Genomic DNA, 19532 nt, shown 5'->3' on the forward strand with positions numbered 1-19532 from the left:
TAATGGTAAGCCACAAGTTTCCTGTGCTCATCTTTTGTACACTGTGATGCCTGCTAAATGGGGGAAAGATACCTTTATATTTTTCTTTTATGAAAGTAAAATGAAACACAAGGCAGAGAGATTTGTTCTCTTGTTTAGTTTTTTTCTTCTTCTTCTTTTCCTCCCACACTGCAATATCCTGTCTCGTAATGACTGTGTACAAATCTAGGGGAAAAAAGGAGAAAATTGTCCCTCTGAGTATAACATGTATAGTTTATAGCTCTCTTTATACCTCATGCTTAGAAAGCAGCATGGTATTTAGCAATCAATGGTAGGAATCTAATATGCCTAATCATTCTCTTTAGATGTATTTTTAGGTGAGGGAGGTGGTAAAGCAATGTGAGAATCAAGGTACTTGACAGTTCTCACTGAGAAGTAAAAGGCTCTGGAAAAGGTAAAATCAAGGATGTGAATGTTCACTCTATGGTCACCTGGGAATAGTTTAACATGTTGAAGGGTCAGCAGTATTTTTATGTATATCATTTCTAATATATCTCTTCAAGAGGCCATGTCAGGACGATCATAAGGACCATGACAGTATTTGACCATTAATTCTCTAAATTTAAAACAGCAAGAATGACAGTAATAAAGTCAATCAGCAAAAAAACAAACAAATGAAAATTTATTTTTAAGCTTTTCCTATATGCTGAGCACTGTATTAAGTGCTGGGGATACAAAAAAACTAAAAGACAGTACTTATTCTCAAAGAGCATAAATTCTAATGGAGCAAATATTATATATATATATATATATATATTACTAAGTACACACAAGATGTATACAGAATAGATGGAAGTAATTTGAAAGGAGAAATCATTAGCACCTGGAAGGTACAGAAGATAAATTTGATCTGAGTCTGTAAGAAAAGGAGGGGAAACTCTGAAGCAAAACATTTTTAGGATAGGAGACATCCAGTGCAAAGGCATGGAAAGGGGAGATGGAATATACAGTAGATTGAGGAAGTCTTCAAATTCTCCGTCCAATCTCTTTTACTTGCAGCAAAAAGCAATGATTGTACCTGAGAAATAAGCCAATGCAAAGCTTTAATTTCACTTATCAGGAAACAGATTTAGAAAAGTGAAGTGTTTTGTATATGGTCACAGAACTAGTTCATTCCAAGGACAAGACTAGAAATCTGGTCCTTTAATTCCAAGTATAGAATATTTTTCATTCCATTATATTGTCTCTCCTTTAGTATAGCTTAAGCCCTGGGAGTTGGGGGAAGAAGTGGAGTTGAGGAACAAGGTCTAGAGAGATGACAATTCTTCTGCAACTAATAGTAGAGAGATTCTTGAAGTAATAAAAAGATTTAAAAACTTACCCAGAATCATGCAGCTAATATATATCCAAGGTAGAAAGTCTTACTCCAGTCAAAATCTTAGGTCAGATAGAGCTAGTTCTAAATCTAAATAAATCAGAGATTATATTGGAGAATATGGGGCCCACTCAGAGCTTATCAACAATGATTTGGTTTATATGCAAAAATTGGGGAAAAAAAACTTTGCCAAGCAGATGTTGAAAATCATACAATGCTTGAAATCTATTCTCTCTCTTCTCCATGCACAAAGCTACATCAGTTGGTGGTTCAATAGTAAATACTAAGAGTTGTAATATCCTTTTCTTAAATTGGGAAACCCATGGGGTTTTTTCTGTCATTTGATTTCAGTGTCAGTACAGCCTGCAAGTGATTAACTTTGCCCTGACCCTGGAGTTACTGAGAAAATATAGCCACAGGCCATAGTAAAGACACTGCAGGTTTCTTTCAGGTCATCAGGCAATAATCAATTAGTCAAACATTTCACAAACTTATTTCCAAACTATTTTGGCTCCTCTGTGTTCACTTATGAAAAAAGAAGAATAGGAATATATCTTTGCTGAGAAATGTTGCAGTATAAGCAAAATAGAAAATAAAATGTTATACCCCAGTATAAGAAATGCTATATTACCCAAAAGGGATAATGATATCTAATGAAGGAGATTATGTAGTAAAGTACAATGCTACATTCCTTTACCTCACCTTCCATGTCTTTCTCCTGCCTTTTACTTTTGTGGTTCAAGCCCTAAAGATTAGTTTCATTATAAAACATAATAAATAAATAAAAAAAATAAAATATCCTTTCAAAACATGGGTTTGTTCAGGGTACTCATATGGACTGGGACAGCAATATCTGTTCCAGCCAATATGGAAGTAAAAAAAAACCATCTATTGGCAGCTAAACAACAGCCCAAGTTCTTATAGTTGAATAGGCCAGGACAACTAAATTTAGCTCCATATGTACTGATAAATTAGTTATGAACTAATGACAGAGATAAGCTCCAGAATTGGAACAAGTCACACCTATCCAATGTAGAAATTAAATGGCATTCCCCATGAGTACACAATCTTTAAAAGGATATTTTTGCATTGTTATTAAACTTTTAAAACATCATGGCATCATGGAAAATAAGCTGACATAGAGTTGTGAAGTCCTGGGATCAAGTTCTTATTCTGGTTCAAATTAGTTATGGGATGATGAGGAAGTAACAAACTTTCAGTTTCCTATAACAGAAGCATCAAAAACCTCAGGTTCCCTACTGCATACAAGTGACAAAATCTCCAAAGTGGGTGGGGGGGTAGATAAAAAGCCATTAAGGAAATATTTAACTATATATGTATAGTTATTTATTTATAAATATTTAACTATATGTGTGTGTGACAGGTAACATGACTTTTTGATTTTCAAATCAATACACAGCTGGCAGAGATCCATTTCTATTTGAATTTGACTCCATTGCTCTAGACAATGCTTTAAAATTGCAAATCTTTAAAAAATTGCTGATCTCATTAGTAGAGGGTATTTACTAGTTGTGATTTCCTTCAATCATTGAAATCACAATTCTCAGCAACAAGAGGTTATAGGACCCAACAAAGCAATCAGTGGAACAATATCCAGGAAAGAAGTATCTCATGGTGCCACATCCATCTTTAACTATAGAAGAACAATGTCTGGCTGAAATGATACTTCCAGTGGCCTTACTCCTCAGTGTTTCTAGCTCTTGACTAAAATGATACCCATGACTATCTTTTATTCAGAGAAAAATGGGTAGTGACATGACTTTTGTTTTGCTTTTATTTTGTTTCTCCCTAATATTTTTAACTAGAATTCCATATGTTTCTCCCATGTTCTTTAGGAAGGGAAAGCAAAAAAAAAATCAGTGATTGGAAATTCAGAAAACAATGAAAACAAATAAACCTCTACTTAGGTACTCCCATCTTATTCTCTCAGAATCTTGGCTACTGAGGACTCTTCTCTCTCAAACAGAAGATGCTCAATAACAGAGCACCAAAATCTTTAAAACAACAACAAAGAAATACTATCATATTTTAAGCATTGTCTTTCATTTGAACCTCTATTCTTATCCCTAGGGCTTAGAAACCTTCATCAAAGATCTCATCCTCACTAAAAATGTGCATCCCATGAAATACAGCTCACAATTTTTAATCTCTGAATGTTAATATCATAATAATGACCAAAGACCCCTGAGATTTGAAGTTTCCCAGTTTCAGAAACTTGGGTTTCTTATCTTCTTCCACTGAGATGAATAGGTAGGGAAAAATGCAGAAAGATAAGCTAGGTCCTAGAGAGATATTTGTATTATACCAGCCTGTTCATACTCCTTGTCATTTCATATGCAAATTCAGACAGTCCAAACAATTGAAGGACTTAACCATATTTCCTAATAGAAGTATAACATCAAAGTACTCCATAAGAAAAAGGCCCCAGTGTCAAATGGATCACAAGAGATTTGTATCAAACATTCAAAGAACAAGTAACTCCAATACTACATGAACTATTTGGAAAAATAGGGGAAGAGAGCATCCCTCAAAACTCTTTTTATGACACAAAAATGTACTAATACCTAAATCCAGGAGAGCTAAATCAAAGAAAGAAAACTATAGACCAATATCCCTAATGAAAACTGATGAAAAAGTTTATATAAAATGCTAGCAAGAATACAGCATTATATCACAAGAATCAAACACCACAATCATGATTATTTTATACCAAGAATTCAGGAATGGCTCAATATTAGGGAAAACTATCATAACAATTGACCATATCAGTAACAAAACCAAACGAAACCATATGATTATTTCATTAGATTCCAAAGAAACATCAATGCTCATTTCTTATAAAAATTAGAAAATATTGGAATAAATGGAATCTTCATTAAAATGATAAGTGACATCTATCTAAATTGATCAGCAAGCATTATCTGTAAAGGAGACAAACTAAAACTCTTCACAATAAATTAGGGGTAAAGCGAGCATGCCCATAATCACCACTATTAATTTAACATTATACCAGAAATCCTAGCTACAATGAGAAGAGCAGAAAAAAGAATTGAAGGCATTAGAATAGGCAATGAAGAAACTCACTTTGCAAATGATATTATGGTATCTCTAGACAACCCAAGAAAATCAACCAAAAAACTAACAGAAATAATTAACAACTTCAGCAAAGTCACAGAATACAAAATGAAACCACAAAAATCATCAGTATTTCTATTACAAGGTCCAAAAACAGCAAGAGATAGAAAAGGAAATTCCACTCAAAAAAATTGAGACAATACAAAATTTTTCAGGATATACCTACCCAGACAAACCCAGCAACTAACGCTATCCCATTGACACAAATAAAAGGCCATCTAAATAATTGGGAAAACTTTAATTTCTTGAGGATAGGCTGAGTCAATATAGTAAAAACAATGTTCCTACCAACATGTATTTCCAAATTGAGTGTCATAATAATCAAACTACCCAAAATTATTTCTTACAACTAGAAAAAATAATAACAAAATTCACTGGGAAGAACAAAAGACCAAGAATATCAAGGGAATTGATGAAAAAATATGAAGGAGGCCTGGCCATAGTAGTCTCAAACTATACTATAATGAAGTAATCATCAAAACAATCTGGTTCAAGGGGACAGCTGGGTAGCTCAGTGGATTGAGAGCCAGGCCTAGAGACAGGAGGTCCTAGGTTCCAATCCAGCCTCAGACACTTCCCAGCTGTGTGACCCTGGGCAAGTCACTTGACCCCCATTGCCCACCCTTACCAATCTTCCACCTATGAGACAATACACCGAAGTACAAGGGTTTAAAACAAAAACAAAAATAAAAAAACAAAAACAAAAACAAAAAATTTAATTAAAAAAACAATCTGGTACTGGCTAAGAAATAGAGTAGTGGATTAAGAGAATAGATTAGATAATCAACACATGGCAGTTAATGTCCGTAGCACCTTGTAGTTAGATAAACCCACAGATCAGAGAAAATAGAAAACAGTATGACAGAAACTAGGCATAGATGAAAATCTCCCACTATACACCAGGAAAAAGTCAAAGTACATACAATATACACTTAACCTAGAAAAAAAGGGGTATACCATAAACAAATTAGGGGAACATAGAAAAGTTCACTTCACAGACTTATTGATTAGGGGAAAAATTATGACCAAACAAGATAAACAGAACATTACAAAAATGAGATGGATAATTTTTGTTATATTAAATTATAAAGGTTTTATACAAAGATAATCAATGCAAGATTAGAAGGGAAACAACAAATTTTGGGGAGATTTTTAGCAAGGTTCTCTGACAAAAGCCTCATTTTTTGAGTATTTTAAAACTGAGTAAAATTTATTAGAATGCAAAGCATTTCTCCAATTGGAAAAATGATCAAAGGATGTGAACAGACAATAATCAGACGAAGAAATTTAAACTATCTACAGTCATATGAAAAAAAGCTTCAAAACACTATTAGAGAAATACAAATTTAAAAAAATTGATTTATAAAACATATTTAAACAATATTTATTTATAAAACATACGTGCATGAGATAATATCTCACTAACATGACCAGAAAGGAAAATGATAAATGTTGGAGAATATATGAAAAAATTGAAATGCAAATACACATTGGTGAAACTGAACTGATACAATCATTCTGCAAAGCAAAATGGAACCATGCTCAAAGGACCACAAAAGCATGCATACGTTTTGGCCCAGCAATACCACCTCTGGGTCTGCATCCCAAAAGGATAAGGGGGAAAGAACCAACTGGACATTTTAGCAGCACTTTTTTTATTGGCAAATAATTGGAAACTGAGAAGTTGTCTATCACTTGGGGAATCACTGAACAAGCTATGGTATATGGCTGTAATGGAATACTATTGTGCCTTAAGAAATAACAAAATGAATTCAGACACACTTGTAAGCCTTATAGGAATGGTGCGAAGTGAACTAAGAAGAACTAGGAGGACACTGTAACAGTAACAAAAATATACAGTGGTCAACTGTGAAGAAATAAATTATTATCAGCAAAGCAAGTTTCTAAGAGAACTACAAGGATTCATGATGAAAATTCTATCCATAGATAAAGAAGGAAATGTTGGAGTCTAAGTGCAGATCAAAGCATGCCATCTTCCACTTTACTGTGAGTTTTTTACTATATATTTGACATGTCTTCTACCACAACATAAGCAATATAGAAATATACATTTCATGAAAATACTGGTATAATCTATACCAAATTATTATGGTCTTGTGTTTAGCCTATAATAATTGATGCAAATAATCTATTTTTGCAACAAAAATATCATGACACAGCACTATCATTTCAAGAAAGCTTTACCAAATAATTGCTACATATAGTTTTTCTCCCACAAATGTGAACCAGTGACTAGATAGAGAATGTGATTCCTTTTATCAATGCACAAATTCACTTCCATAGGTAAGAGTCATTTGTACTTTAAAGTCAAATCAAGAATCTTTATAACATCTTGAATACCAGATAAGTCCATTAGGCTTAAAAAAAGAACCAACAAAAAAGTCTTGCATCAGTTAATATGCATCCTGCAGTAACTTCTTAATTAATATTTTCCTGATTGTCAAAACAGAAAAGCATCTCTTTTGTCCAAGGCATAGACTTTGTCTTAGAATGTCATATAATGATGGTTTATATTTCCCTGGAATTTTAAAAGCTTTAACAATGGGAGAGATCTTCATATGGAAAGAAGCATTTTTGGATTTTAAATTAATTTGAATTTAAAAAATAAAGTATGTTTTTCATTCTTTTACTTAGTGCAACTTAAAAGCCTTACTTTGAAAAGAAGAAACAATCTTTGTTCATGTTTTCACAAAATGCATATTTGTTTACCAAGATTTGGATAATTCTACAGAAACAGATTTTCATGTGATAGCAAATAAGGGTTCTGCTAAATTTAATATTAGTTTAAGTAATTAGAAGAGAAAAATGGAAATAACCTATTTTCATGACAACACAGACTCCCATAATAATAGTATCAATACTTACCTTTGACAGGGCTATTCTCTTTTAATAAATCATTGATTAGTCTTTAATAAGCAGAGAGAATACTAACTGACATAGACTGGAATAACATGCAATTATATGGGTTGAGTGATATACATTATTTTCCAGTCAGATGCAATCACAAATCAATTTCTGCCCATATATCTTCCTATTAATTTTTCCTTGATTTAACTCAATAACTTAGAAGTAAGTAAGCTCTTAAATCTTTACAGATTAGGCAAATAGAGTCAGAGTGTCTTAAAGGAAGATTTTGGATGGATACTTTGCAATGTAGGAAGGCGTGTTAGATCATGCATAAAAATAGTTTTTACATACCTTTATCCTTTACTTAAACTAATAAACTGTAATGGATTATGAATAATTTGACTGTACTTTTTTTGACAAACAAATCTACTTTGTCATATAATTTAAAGTACCATAGAAATGTTATATTTATCAAATTAATTTTCTCATATTTATGTTTAATGAGATATACATGTGTATATATAATAATATATACTTATTTGTGTGTGTGTAAATAGTACTAGGGAATGTCTTTATCCTAGTCACATATTTAATGTATGATGGACTACTATGCATGTGTATAAATGGATTGCTTTTGATAACTGAATAAAAGTAATTGGATAGAACGTATTTTACTGAAATGGGAAAAGTCTTTGGGAGAAATCTAATAGTAGGCAGGACAATGGAAATTATAAGCATTTCATTCTGTTTCAACATACTTGTATTTTCTTCTGCTAGGTTTCTATATTTTTAGGAGATTTCATTCCATATACATTTGAGGTTGTGAATTTTAAACATGTTGACATCTATTAAAATTGTTCTTGAATTTGAAAAGGTCAGTGTTATGTTTGGGAAATCATATCTAACACTTTTGTCTCTAATAATGATCAAGTATTGGTACAGTGTGATATACAGAAAATGGCTGCTCATTTCTGCATATCACAACAGGTATTTGACTAAAGGAAATATTTGAATTTGCATTTTTAGTACAGAATTCTTAAATTCATGAAAAATAAGTAGCTTGAGATATACAATTCTACTCTTTGATCAAGTATTTCTGAGTAATAGAAATTAAGAAATTCTAAATTGCAATATGTTGCAGTTTCTATCTCTTCTTCGCAAAATATCCATAGATCGATATGTCTGACATCCTTAAAGATGACCTTTATTTAATTTCTTATAGCAATAAGTTGATCATGTATCATTATTATGAGCCCCTTTCTTTCTATAACAAACTTGATTCACAGTCTTTTTCTTGTTGTTTCTTTATAGACATATCATTGTTTCAGTTCATCTGGGTATCACCTTAAGGACAACTTTTAGTTCTGCTCTTGAATCTTGGCCATTCCTTGTGATAAAGCCAAAGGTAAATCTTCATTGGCTACATTCAATAAACCCAAAGTATATAGCAATTGTGAGCCTAAATATAGCTTTGTGAAGTGACATCTGTTTGTTCTAGTTCTGTCTCTGTAAGTTTTTAAATAGTTGATCATGTCCTCAATTTTCTTCCTCTTTGTTAATGAGAAATTTGGGACTGATAACTCTGTGTTGCATTAATATTGCACAAAATTTTGACTGGATGTATTCTTAATTGGCTATGATCCATTTTTTGCTACAAAATACTCATTAACACTAGTATTATGCAGGTGTTAGTTGCTCTATCATAGATGATTCTCGGTGGGTCTTTGTTGTATACATTTTCCTCATGCACACTATGGATTACAGAGAGAAGATCAAAGTATTTTTAATATTTCCTTTATCTCTTGGTTGTATTTGGCTTCCTAATACAAAATTAGCCATATTTTTATATCTTTCTTAGGCTAATGTAATAATTTTTTATACTTTGTATATCTGAATGACATTTAGGTATAGAAAAAATCTTCTTGAGGTGATGAATATCTTACTTATTTTTTCATGTGTATGGAGCATATAATTTGATTTCATAAATATACACCACATGATTAATATGGACTTTTGCTGCAAATCTCCTTGCTACAAAAGTCATATTCATTTCTATTTAGGAGAAATGATAATGATTTAGGTTTAGGCAAGACCTTAAAATTTATAATTATTGTCATCTTTAATAAATAAAGGGACAATGAATTGGGCATAGAATTCAATAAAAGAAGAAGAATAGGCTTTATTGTATTTTAGGCTACTGCACAATCTTTCATTGATCCTCAGCTGATACAAGAATTTATCTTTTTAAAGCTAACTTTCTTTTAATACTTTCTGACTGGGAATTGTGAAACACACAGAACTCAAAAATCACAAGTACAGGTGACTATTAGGAATCTGCTTAGCCATCCTCAACACTATAATTACAAATGACATTAAATTTCCTTCTAGCTGTTTGAAATAGGGAGTGAGAGAATTACTCATCCCGCCCCCTATTTCATTTCAACAAGAACAACGTCTTGGGAAATTGACTCTCAAGAAGTGATGAGCCCAAGGTTTCAGCTTCTAGTGTATATGTTGAAAACAGAGTTATTTATTGAAAAGCATGTGTGTGTGTTTTTGGTCCTCTGAACAAGCAATGAGCTTGCAATGCAGACAAATGTTGCCTTCAATCCCAAAGGTTGCAAAAGGGAAGTTTCCAAGGAAGGAACAGAAAGCATGTAGTGAGCAGGGTTAAAAAATTAAGTCTTTCTGAGCCTCCTCTCTTTGAATCCTCTCTTCATTTTTTTCTCAGTTCTTTATCACTTTCCTTATAGGTGGAGCAACAGAGAAGCCAGATGGTGTGTATGTGTACGCATATAGGTGCATACTGGTGTATACATGCACATGTGTGCCTGCCCTTAGTTTGGAGATGAAAAGATTCCCTGGGGCAAGAGAAGCTGCACTTAGGTCTAGGAGAAATAATCCAATTCCACCTTCAAAGTCTGTGATTTATGTATTTGAGATATCTTATGGAGTATATTCACAATTTATCAGACTTATTTTTAATGAATTTGTACATTGGCACTGAGGCAGAAATTTCCAAGAAAAAAAATCTATGTGCCTGCTGTTTCTGATTAAATATCTCTTTGACTCTCTCCAGCCAAACTGACTGTTTATTCAGCAGGGTTCAGCCCAACATGCATCCTAATAATGATAGCAAAAAGAATCTCTATTTAAAGAGATCCATAGATTTTAAGCAGTTTGGTAAAGGAATTCAGTTAGAGTTTTAAAGATATTTTGTCTATTAAAAACTCTTTTGGGAAAACCTGGACAGTGACTCAGACAAAATCCAAAGAGAAATGGAGAAATATGATGGAGATGAATAGGTTGTAATGTATTATCAACAAAGACTTATGTCAAAGAACTGGCACAAAAGGTAATATTGAAGAAATGTATAATCTAAAAGGGAGGCTAATCATAGAGGGAGACGGAGAAATCATTAGTCCAAATGGTGCAATGGTACTGAGAAAATATTAAAATATCTAGAAAGATGCCTTTGACTCTATAGAAAATTTATTTTATATATGAATAAAATTACTTATGATCAGAAGTTATGCAATTGTGAAATGTGATAAAGAAGGGAATATCCATATTGATGAGATCATAGACCCATTAGAGTACTCAAATATCATATTATATGTGCACTATGAAGGAATTAGAATAGCAAGTGCTGGTGGGGATTAAGGGAACTACACTGGCTCCGTCTTGTGACTCAATTCTGGGTTTAACTCAGGTCCCTTTCTATTTGTTTAGGTCTAGTCCATTTTTTTGTCTTGTGAGAAAACCTAATGGTATTGTTGGAAATTATCTCTGAATGGCTAGAAGCTGAGCCACATCAACATATTGCTTAGAGACCCCTAACTAAGAACCTAGGCTATGCTCACCAGAAACCCAATCAGATCCAAAGGCTGATGCAAGGATTTTTTTGCACAATTGTACCTTTCAAGCAACTCAGATATCCTATATAAAAACTGGTTCATAATGATCAATGTTATTTTTCTCTGTTGTTTTTTATTATTCACAGATACTTGGGGGAGGGGAAGGGAACACCTAATTTTCTGATTTAGGGAATTGCACCTGTTTATACTTCCTCTCCCAACTTGGAAAGTCCCTAATCTTTTCATTCGTTAGATATCAATTTATCTAATGTTGTATTATTTCCTTTTATTTAATTGATCTTATCTAATTCATTGTTTTTAAAGTAGCAAAATCTGTCTGCTTCTACAATTGGGGTCCAGTGTCAAAACTGAGGATGGCTGCTGGGTCTGATTTGTTAAAAAATTGTTATGAATTGTGTAATAACTTGAAATGCTAGGAAGCTCAAATTTTTGTTTACTTAGTCATTTCATCTTTCACCTGCCACATAGTCAAACTGCATTCCTCTGTAACTTCTTTTAATCAGAAATTGCCTTTATCTCATTCTCTATCATATATACCATCTCTATGAGATAATATATATATATATCATTATCTTATTCTCTATTTTCCTTTTTCTCTATGAAATGAATAAATTATGAGTGCACTTTGACTTTAATAATAATAACTAATAATAATGAATAATAATAATAAATAATAAATTATGACTCCCTTTACTTTGCATATTGCTTGATTTGCTTAATTCCCTATTAATAAGTGGTGGTAGATTTGAGAAGCAATTGTGAGGAAGCCTTCATCTGCTCCCAATTCTCCTGTGATGGTGGGCAGATTTTTTTTTCCACCAGCCTTGTTTTCCACCCTAACACTGCTGGGTCAACCTTATGGACCCAAAATAAAACTTGATATCTTGTTATGCTATTACTCCTTGAGCTGGCTTTCCCATCTGTTTTAACACTTTGTGAACCCCTTGGAGGAGAAATAACTTTCTTTGTTTAAGTTAGTTAGTTAGTACCTGGTTATTAATTAAGGGTAACCTAATAGTTTGAGTCAGTGATTTTATTTATTTGTATTTAATCTGTGCTTGTTGGATCACTTCTATAGACTTGTTACTATGCCAAATGTCATGAAGGACATCAGAAGAATAAGTTAAATGGTCTCTTTTAGACAGTGAGGTTTACTGGAAAGATTTTTAGTCAGGGGCTGAAGATTTCAGTTCTATTCATGCTACTTATTCTCCATGTGACCCTGGGTAAGTCACTTAACATGACTAAATTAAAATTTTTATTTGTAAAATTAAGGACTTGAAAAAAGATGACTTATGAAGGTCCCTTTGTGCTCCAAGATCTATAATATTAAGCAAATATTGTGAGATGAATAGAATAAGATGAATAGAAAAAAAAAACATCGGTGAAAATACATAGCTGCTCTGAGAAAAGATTTCAGGTTGCATGCCCTACTCCTTTATCTGCTCTTTTTTATTTCAGGAAGGATTTTTTTTCCTCACCAGCAGCTTTTTCCCCCATTGACCATTGTGCTACTAGATCAACTTTCAAGGATATAAAATAAAACTTGCTAAATAAAAAGCAATAGTTTACATATAAAGGGAACATATTCTACATAAACAATAGGTTTCTGACTTTAAATTTTAACATAGGTTCCTATATTTTCTAATACTTTTGAATTTATAGAACCTATCTAATCATTGTATTAATAGTTTTTGAGGAAACAAGACAGTTTTGTTTTTTTCTCATTAGTAATCTTTCCTCAAGATTCAACTCAGACATCATCCTCTTCAAGAAACCATTAAGCAATCCTGCCCTTGAGTGTAAGTGACCTCTCTTTCTTCAAATATCTCCTAGTAAGAAATAATGTAGAGATATAAAAGAATGAGTCAAAGGAAATCTCAAGTTTTTTAATATGAGAGACTAGATGAATAGAAGTATCATTACCTTGGGTATGAGAAAATTGAGTGAAAGATAGGAAAGGTTTTATGGTTAGATATATGCACATATGTATATATGCACATGGACATATTAATTTGCTCATTTGAATATTCAAGACACCATGAATCAATCAATTAATAAGCATTTCTTAGGTACACCAGTGAAATGTAAACAAAAGTTAATTAGTCCCTGAACTTGAAAATTGTCTCTTCTCCCTAGGAGAGACAATATGTACACATATTTTTCTAGAAGTTTTTCTAGAAATTTTCTAGAATTAATCTTGTAGGGAAGACCCTAACAATTGAGGAGATCAGGAAATTATAGAAATAGAGATACCTTGAGCTTTGAATGAAACCAAATATTTAAAGACTTGATAGTAGGAAGGCCAGTTGGACTGGATTCTAGTGTCTGTGTAGAGGAATAATGTATTAAAAAATTTAGAAAAGTAGGTAGGGTCCAGGTCCTGAAAGACTTTACATGCTAAACAAACTGAGGCTCATTCTTGAGGTGGCTATTGGAGTTTTATCAGAAGGAAAGTTTTAATATAGTTAGACCTCCAATTTAAGGAAAACTCTTGGTAATTTATGTGGATGATAAATTAACGAGAAAGAGACTTAAGAAGGTAAGACAATCAGGAAGCTATTGAAATATTTTAGGAGAGAAATGATGACAGCTTGAACTGGGCTTGTGGCAGAATAAATGAAAATAAGGAGCCATGTGTGATGGAGAAAGAGGTTATAGGAGTAAAAATAAAAATGTTTGGCTACTAATTTGATAATATGATCATCAGTGAAGGATGATTATAAAGTTGGTAATATCTCCAGAAAAAGAGGAGTTTGGAAGATGAATAGGTTTGAGGGAAGTAAAGAACTTGATAGAACTTCTATAAGGATTAGGGGGATAGAGACTGGACATGTTATTTTACATGATGATAGTAACTCCCAGGTGAAAGAATTCCTTCTGTCAATGTAGACACATAACTCTCTCTAGCTTAGTCTTTAAAAGATGCTTAGAAAACTGAAAGTTTAAGTATCTTGACTAATATCACATAGCCATTATGTGTCAAAAGTGGGATTATGTAATGATGACTCTCAAAATATTTAATTTTCTAAAGCATAAAATAAATAACATGCAGTCCCTATTATGGTCCCAGTACCTATTTTTCTACTACTACTACATTACTAATATCTACACTATTGAGATCTGGGGACATACGTAGAATTATTTACTTAACTCTGTTGATTTTTGCTTTACAATATGAGGTTAAAATGATCTCCAGATTTAACTTGAGGAAGCAATTTCTTCCTCAGGGCATTTTGGCATTTTTTGGCAGGGTCCTTGAATTACTTCTTTCCTCCCCTATCCTACCCCTACTTCATCCTATAGTCTTTTCTGGGGCACAGATCAGGGACCATCCATTAGTATCAGATGCACATAATCATGATCAATTTCCTGCAATTGTAGAAGGGGTGGGCAATGGTGACCCTTGGCCTACCACTGTTTTCTTTTTCCATTCACGGTGTTTCCCCCTTACCTCTAATAGCAGTTGGAATCTATCTATAAAATGGGGAGTGGGATAAAGGTAGGAAAGACTAGACAAACATAAATTGTTTTATCTATAATGTCATCCAATTGGTGTCTGGGTTATTATTATTATTTTATCACATTTTTCCTACATCTCATTTCCCCAGTATTTGTGATGTTATGAAAACTGTGGGAATAAAAATTCGCTTCATTGATAGCTCAATATCTTGGGTCTGAAGAAAGGTTATTTTCTTTCAAATGTCAGGTATGACTTTCTCATAGGAAATTAATCCTTCCTAAAAAACTCCTCTCCTTTCACCACTGAAGCAAGTGTAACTGCTGGCTGAATGCCTTAGCTCTATAAGTCCCATTTCATTTTTGTTAGTTCTCAATACATCAGATTCTCCAGTGCTTCCTTGAAGAGTGACACATTGTGTGCAGAATAACAAAAATAACTTTTGCCTCCTTTTCCCCAACACTTTCCCTCCTTTACTCACTGTATCTCTAAAAATGTAGATGGCTCTCTTGAGAGGAAGACTGCTTAAAAAACAAAACTATTCACTTCCCCCTCTTTTGAAAGAATAACTCATATTCTAAAGTAAGTAGTAAATCATCAGTTTCCACAGATGTTATGAATCAAGATGAGGAAATGCAAAAAGAGAGAGTAGCATGAATGCTAGATATAACCCAACTCTGCTAGAATAAAGCTTGTCCTTAGACAGAGATGCCTTAATTTGGGTTATATTATATTGCTAAAAGCATAATACCTAAGGAATTGAAAGTAAGGAGCTAACTGAGAAGCAGTCAGCCTCCAATATGAGTAGGTTTTGTTTTTTTCTTTGGCTTTAGCTATCTCTGCATAACTTTCTCTGTTTCTCCCTCTGCTTTGTGTCTCTGTGTCTCTATCTCTGGCTTTATGTCTCTCTCTATTTCTATATCTCTTTGATTTGGTCCCTCTCTGTCTCTCTCTTCAGCTCATTTTGTTAAGTCTCATCTGGGACTAAAAACATAGCATCCACAGCTCCAATTATTGCTGTTGCTCAGTATCATCTTCTTAGTTTACTTCCCCTAAAATTGACTCTATTCTCTCTTGTCAAACCTCCTGGACATGACCCACATCCACCTCCTAGCTTGAAGATGAATTTATGGTATAAATCTCTCTCACAGCTAAGAGGGAATACATATGTATACATGCCAACTAAAAAGCTCATGTCAATTCATTCTCAAATTCTAGTTAGTTCTTAATTTGTCAAAGTGTATGCCATTTCATAACTTCATTCTTCTTGACTTGTCCAACATCTAACACTGTTAACCACTCCTTTCGCATGGATATTATCTGTTCTCATTATTCTTTTACCTGAATGAATTAATGGAAAAAAATATGAAAGAAGGTGGCCTAGCTTTAGGAGCCAACTCTATCATAAAGTGGTAATCATCAAAGCAATATGATAGTGTCTAAGATATAGAGCACTGGATCAATAGAATACCTGCAATAGTAAATGATTATAGTAAATATGTCATAAAGATTCAAGCTTTTATAATAAGAACTCCGTATTTCACAAAAATTGCTGGGAAACAGTATGGTAGAAATTAGGCATAGATGAACATCTCACACCATATATCAAGATAAAGTTGAAATGTATATGTGATTTAGAAATTAAGGGTGATAACCATAAAAATATAGAAAAAAAAATAGTTCATATAGATAACTGAGTCAAATTTATAAGATTAGTCATTCCTCAATGGATAAATCATTGAAAGATATAAACACAGTTCTCAGAGGAAGAAATTAAAACTATCTTTAGTCATATAAAAATGCTCCAGATCCCTATTAATTAGAAAATTACAAATTAAAATGACTGTGAGGTACCACCTCATACCCATCATAGTGGCTTATATGACAAAAATGACAAATATTTGATGGTACATGGAAAAATCAGGACAATAATAAGCTGTTGGAGTAGATAAGAACTGATCCAACTATTCTGGAGAATAATTTGGAATCATGCCCAAAGGGAATAAAACTGCATACCATTTGACAGCAACTAGTCTGCATTCCAAAGAAATCCAAAATAGGGGGAAAGTACATGCTTGTACAAAAATATTTATAGCAGCTCTTTTGAAAGTGGTAAAGAATTGGAAACTGAAGAGATGTCCATCAATTAGAGAATGGCTGAACAAGTTATGATATAAGATTGTAATGGAATTGTAATGGAATACTATTGTGCCATATAAAAAGGATGAACAAGATGATCACAATAAGAAACAAACAAATCTGCAGATACTTATATAAGGTGATTCAAAGTGAAATGGAAAAAACCAGAAGAACATTGTCCATAGTAATAATATTATATTATGTATTATATATTATTATATACACATATATAATAATAAATAATATTATATGATGACCAGCTTTGAATGATTTAATTATTATGAACAATGCCAGAATCTGAGACAACTTCAAAGGACTCATGATGAAAAGGCCTATCATCCACCACAGAAGGAACTGGCATAGTCTCTATGTAGTATGAAATATATCATTGTTTTTGCTTTGTTTCCTTCATGAGCTTTTTTTCTTATATAAGTGATAATTGTCTTTTTTTATAACATGATGAATATGGAAATTTATATCATGATAGCATATGTATAACTAATATCATATTATATGCTATCTCAAGAAACAGGAAGAGGAAGGAAGGAGTGAGAGAACATGGATCACAAGACATCAGAAAGTGATTATTAAAAATTGTATCTACATATAATTGGGGAAAATATAGTAGAAAATTTAAATAAAACCTTTCATGTTCTTGGCAGAACCAGGGAATTTCCTAAAACAAATAATCATTTTTTCTTTTTTTATGTTTTTCTTAAATTCTTCTAGGAATTTTTCTTGGTGTTGTATCCAATCTACATTTTTCTTTAAGACTTGAGCAATTTATAAAAGAAGCAAAAAAAATACTGAATAAAATTGTGCCTTAACATTAGGCTTGGGCATGTAGAAGATAACAACTCAATGAGACATCAAGAAAAAAACAACTCAAAAGATTATTTGCATGTTGAACTTCCTTGTCAATGTAGTAACTTTTTATGCTCAGGGCTTTTTGTTTGCTTATGATTCCTTACTTTCCCCCCAGTCTTCATATTCTTTCCTAACTGCTTACAAATAGAATTTTTAAAATTTGATTTCAAAAATTTTAATTCTAATTCTGCCCCTTCTCCTGTTCCCCTTCCTTTTGAAGGAAATCAACTTGATGTAGGTTTTACATGTGCAGCCAGACAAAACATATTTTCATATGAGTCAGGTAGCAAAAGAAAACATAATGAAAAGAAAAAGAAAGTTTAAAAATATGCTAATATATTCAGATTCCGTGAGTTTTTTCTATGTAGGTAGATAGTATTTTTTATCATAAGTCCTTTGAAAATGTCTGATGTCATTGTATCACTGAGAATAACTAAGTAATTCATAGTTGATCATTGAATAATATTGTTATTACTGTGTATAATATTCTTTTGTTTCTGTATACTTTGCTCTAGTTCACATAAATCTTTCCAAGTTTTTTGAAATCATTCTGTTTGTCAATTTCTTATAGCACCATATTATTCCATCATCATCAATGCCAAAACTTTCTCAAACATTCCCCAATTGACCTGGTATCCCCATAATTTACAATTCTTTGACATCACAAAATAAAGCTGATATAGTTTTGAATATATAGATATTTTTCTTTTTTTAAAGAAAAAATCTCTTCTCAGCTATTCTCCCAAGCTTGCTTCTAGAATTCACTGGTGTAGTCATATCTGGTGAAATAGACATTGTGACCATTAATGACTCCTTCATCAGCTTCAACTACATGGTTAATATGTTCCAATATAATTCCACCCATGGCAAGTTCAAGGGCACTGTAAAGGCTGAAAATAGAAAACTGATGACTGATGGAAAAAGCATTACCATTTTCTAGGAGTAAGAGCCCACCAATATTAAATAGGGAAATTCTGGAGCAGAGTATGTTATAGAGCCCACTGAAATCTTTACCACCATGGAAAAGGCTAGGGATCACTTTAAGGGTGGAGCCAAGCAGGTCATTCTCTCTGTAACTTCTGCTGATATGCCAACATTTTTTATTAGAGTGAACCAGAAGAAATTCATGAATTCCCTCAAGATCATCAGTGATGTTTCCTTCATTACCAACTGTTTAGCTTCTTTAGCCAAGGTTTCATGACAACTTTGGCATTGTTGAAGGACTCATGACCATATAAAATGAAAATATTGCTATCCAGAAGACGGTAAATGGCCCCTCTGGTAAGCTGTAGCATAAAGGGTATGGTGTTGTTCAAACTATCATCTCTGCTTCCACAGGTGCTGCTTAGGCTGAAGTCAAGATCATACCTAAGCTGAATGGGAAGCTTATAGTCATGGCCTTCTGTGTTCCTACTCTGGTGGGTCTGACTTGCTATAGGAGAAAATTGCCAAAATTGATGATATCAGGGAGGTGATAAAGTAAGTATCAGAGGGATCCTTGAAGCGCATCTTGGGCTACATACAGAACTAGGTTGTATCCTATGACTTTAAGAGAAACATCCTCTCTTCTATGATTCATGCTGGTGCTGGTATTGCCCTCAACAACCATTTTGTTGAAATCATTTCTTGGTACTACAAGTACAATTATAAAAACCATAGAGAAGACCTCATAGACTACATGACTTCCAAGGAATAAAATGGAAAGTCATGCATCCTCATTCCCAGCCAAGAGAGAGAGAGAGAGAGAGAGAGAGAGAGAGAGAGAGAGAGAGAGAGAGAGAGAGAGAGATCTACCACCAGAAAGTCCACA

General features: G+C 33.0%; 1 pseudogene; it reads left to right on the top strand.

Moving 5' to 3' along the window:
• Nucleotides 1–19014, top strand: part of LOC123234026 — a 45973-nt pseudogene extending 26959 nt beyond the window's left edge.
• Nucleotides 19015–19532: the final 518 nt, after the last annotated feature.

Source organism: Gracilinanus agilis, chromosome 2 (assembly GCF_016433145.1).
Source record: "Gracilinanus agilis isolate LMUSP501 chromosome 2, AgileGrace, whole genome shotgun sequence".
Classification (NCBI taxonomy): Eukaryota; Metazoa; Chordata; class Mammalia; order Didelphimorphia; family Didelphidae; genus Gracilinanus; species Gracilinanus agilis.